Here is a 4,460-nt window from a genome sequence, read left to right as displayed (position 1 = left end):
CTGTGCTAAAACCCACGGCCCTGGCCAGGAATAAATTATTAAATCATACACAGTTTTAGTTTAAAGCAAGCAGCTTAAAGTCCAACCAAGTCACAGCCGGAGAGGGAGAAGGAGTCTCGTCTATGAGCTGTTATCCTACCTGAGCCATTTATGAATATGCGGCGTTGAAATTTCACAGTCAGCGCTTTGCAAATCTGCTTAAGAGCACATCCTCTCTCATTGGCTCGTCGTCTTTCGTTGCCTTTCATTTAGTTGCCGTGCCAGTCGCTCAAGCGTCTAATTGAAGTTTTCGCCAAAGACTAAAAGAAGCTCGCGCTGAAAGTCGCAATAATCGATAATCGCTTAATTGGCCACGCGATTGACGCATTGATGCAGTGCCTAAGACTAAGACTGAAAGAAATGAGCTAACGAATCCACAATTGCGGCATCACGTTCAATGCGGCATCTAAATGATGGCGTCAATGACGGAAATGCTAAATGCCAAATTGTGGATGCTAAATGGCGAATGGCTTAAGTTGTCTCACTCTGGGGATCTTCGCAGAAATGAAGTCAAGGCGACACTCAACTTACGATATTATTTGCACATTTAAGCCGTCTATTGAAGCCGAAGAGCTTATCAAATCTTACGCTGATTTTCCAACTAGTCATGCAACACTTCTCTGAACCTTCTTTCAGCCCTTTTCGTCATGACTCTTTAAAGTTTCATGTTTACACCTTTTTTTGATTACCTCATTTAATTGCCCATTGCCCAGCATGTTTCATAATTTCTCACAGATTGATGCACCACAAAATATCCTTCACATATGTTGACATTTTATATGAGAGGAAAGAGAGACGAAGAGAGAGAGAGAGAGAGAGAGAGAGAGAGAGAGAGAGAGAGAAAGAGAAAGAAGGAATGTTGTAAAGTGGTTGGCGTCCTCTTTTGATGCGTTCGCTGTAAATAAAACATTGTAAAGAGAGCGAGAGACAAAAGGCAAGTGGCATAAAATGAGCAGACGACCAACTCATAAAACAAAATGCCAAAATACCAAAAAGTCAAAGCACAAGCCGCAAGTGCCGTCAAGTGCGAAATTTAAATTTGCATAAATTATACAGCTCAACAAAAAAATGAACCAAAAAGGCGAAAAACAAGGAGCAGGCACAAAAAATGCACAAAGACACACAAAGCGAGCCATTTTAACATTGCTGGGAAATCATAAAAAATATATCATGTAATCATCAGACGACGCGATGTAAGCGATTTGCGTTTGGACAGCAAGTGGCCAGCAGATTTGAGTGTAATAATGATGAATTTGTAAAAGGGGCGGTTTCACTTTTATTAATTCTGAGGGACGAGGGTAAAATGCGGGAACAATAGCAATCATATTTCATGGTATTTCAGTCAAATATTGTCGAGCGGATGAATACAATATTTACTCGAATTGTCTGCAAAAAAAAAGTGGTGAAAACAGCAAGCTTTATGTTCAATTTATTAATCGCATCTATTTTTTCGTAAGGGTCTCAAAATGATTTTCTTTTCAAATAATGTTACCATGCAATTTGGTAATTAGCGTTGAGTTTTATAGATTATTTTGGTAAAGAAGTTCAATATCTTAATTAGAACTGAACGAAATGTTTGTTTTTATAGTTCATTTAATTCGATGAGTTCCATTGTAGACCATCAAGTCGTTTCAGCCACGCTCGTTTGATTGTTCGCAATATTGTCCACATTAAAGAATCTTATTGTTATGTCAATTTTCACTATCCAAATTATAATAAATGTAAACTGTTATTGGCTTAGATTCATTGAAATAAACTAAAAAAAATTAACGAATTAATGATTTAAACGAATAAGAATCAGATTTTAATCTTTTAAACTATATGAACGACCATCAAAGACACAGTTCGTTCGTTCAGTTAAATGAACCGTTCGATCGAACTAGTTTAAACTTTATTAGTTATATAACATAGTGGGTGAATATTTGATATATTTGATAGTTAAGTAATAATTACATTATCCAGATTTTTATAACACGTGGTTTGAAAATTAACTTGTGGAAATTATCCCAAATGTCTGTTTCTGTGTATATTAATATGGTAGAGAATATATAAAAATAATGAATAATAAAAAAAATGAAATTCACTTTGAGAGCTCTAAGCCAATTCTTTCCTGTTTATCAGCTATATATAATATATACTTCTATCAGTTGACAGTTATGCTACGCAGTTATGACCCTTTTATGCTTGATCAAAGAAATGAACTCTTCCCCGATTACATCTTTTTAGGGGTCTTCTTCTTCGATATACAGCTTTGATTGTACGGCATTTGTGTGTGTTCAAAGAGATGCATGGGTAGGGTATTATTTCTTTTGTGTATGGCCTCTGAGCGTCAGTGTTGTCATTAGGCTATGCATTTTTTTCTTCTTATTTCGAGCTTATGTCTGCAAAGAGTTTAAATTTTTTTCGGGAGCACTGCACTCTACGGAAATCACTCACTCACAATCTATTGCACACACACACTCACGCTCAAAGACGGCCCCACACATCCTCCATTTACACATGCCGTGACGCTGCAATTTTAACACTTTGAAGTCCAGTTTGAATTTGGCCGTTGTATGCTGGATTTCTTTTCTTCTTTTTTTGCTGTTCTACTCTGCTCTGTTCTATGTGCATCTATTGCAGGATAGTGGCAGATGCCCCAGCAGCCGAGGCAGCCTGTGGTGGTCTGTCCTGTGGTGCTTTGGTGCCCGTTTCCTTTGCAACTATTTCAACAAAGCGCAGTGCAGTTACTTTTATGTTTTGTACGTGCCTCAGAGAAACGACAGCTGAGCAAAAACGCAAAAGAATCGCCGGCTATGATGATGTAGCACGTGTCAACATCAGTTGTGACTGGTCCTGCTACCAAACACTCGATCTGGGACTGGCATAAAAACTGGAACTGGAACTGGGAAGTTGGGCAATGGAACTGGCATCGGGGATGACGCACAACATGACCGCCTGTCATCATAAATGTCAGAGAAGTTCATCGCCAGGCGGGGCAACAACCAAAGGAACAACAAGAAAAACTAGTCCAGACATCTCCTGACATATTGCTGCATATCAAAGAAGCGTTAGGCTGCAGCTAAGTAGGAGTTGTTCTCAAAATATCGCGAGGTATATAGTGAAGTACTTGCATTAAAACACACGAGTAACTATGGCAAATATTTACCACAATATCTTTCTTAATTAGACAATTAATTTAAGTTCACAATCCAAAAGTAAACTACTTCGAGTAAGAAACGCATGCTAGTATTATTAGATTAATATATTAGCTAGCCAATGTTGATAGATGCTCTAAATTAAAAAAATAAATAACTTGCATTCAGAACATCTTTATTAACTGAATAAATAGTTAGTTCACATTTGAAAAAAAAAATCGTATATTAAATTAAAATATTGTCTCCATAATCTTATGACATATAAATTAAAAAAAAGGAAACAACTCAGTATACATTTGAATAAAAAATTAGTATACAAATATTTCTTTACAATAATCCAATTAAAATATTTATCAATTAATGACACATTTAAATAGATATCTTTGATCTGAGATATTGTGCACTTGTTGACTTTTGTTTCGAGTATTAGTCAACTTGAATAGAAATGGCAAACTGCCATAAAAGGGCATTTAGAGAATGTTGGAATAAAAGAACCGAGTGTCTATAGTTTTGACATACTCAATAGTCGCAGTTGTCCAGTGGTCCAAATTAATTGGCATTGCGGCGATTGGGGTATTGGGGGATTGGAGAATAGCTTGTCGGCTGCCAAAACTGTCAGAAATTCAATGCGCGTTGTCCCGACCAGCATAATTTCAATTAATAATCAAATCGGCAAACCGAACACGAACTCAACCGCAACCGCAGTCACAGCCACAACTAGACCCACGCCTATAACTGAACCTGCACCTGCCAGAAACCAGTTCCCAGGGGCCGCCAATGGCAGCGGCAGACGGACGTCAGACGGACGGGAGGCAACGTTGGCGACTTTACAAATTGAAATTAACATCGTGTCAGAGGGGAGAACGGCAACAAAAGTAACCAGGTCATTGTGGGCAATGTTGAAGCTCAAATTAGAATAACTTTTGTGTGGCGAAACGATGTCGACGACGCGTCTTGGAAACAAGGGGGATGACATCGAGGTAGGCCCATCAGAATTGTGTTAATGAAGGCGTCAGTGTCTAGCAGAAGAATCTTTATTATTTTGTAATTAAGTGGCTTGCCGAGTGCCGTCTCTCCGGTCACTTCAATATGCAGAGAAAGCAGTCAGGAGGCAGGAGGAGGAGTTGATAAAACTTGGCTTTGGAAACATCGGAGACGACGCAACTGGAAAAGAAAATTGTGTTGATTCAATTTGAAAAGACTCGGCAGGCTGTCAAACTCTGCCAAGGAGTTGGATAGTCTCTGGCAACTCAAAAATTTGAGTGGGTGGGCGAATGTTTGAAG

The sequence above is a fragment of the Drosophila albomicans genome, chromosome 2L, assembly GCF_009650485.2.
Source record: "Drosophila albomicans strain 15112-1751.03 chromosome 2L, ASM965048v2, whole genome shotgun sequence".
NCBI classification, from domain to species: domain Eukaryota; kingdom Metazoa; phylum Arthropoda; class Insecta; order Diptera; family Drosophilidae; genus Drosophila; species Drosophila albomicans.
The sequence above is the reverse complement of the archived record's forward strand: the minus strand, read 5'-3'. Positions refer to the sequence as shown.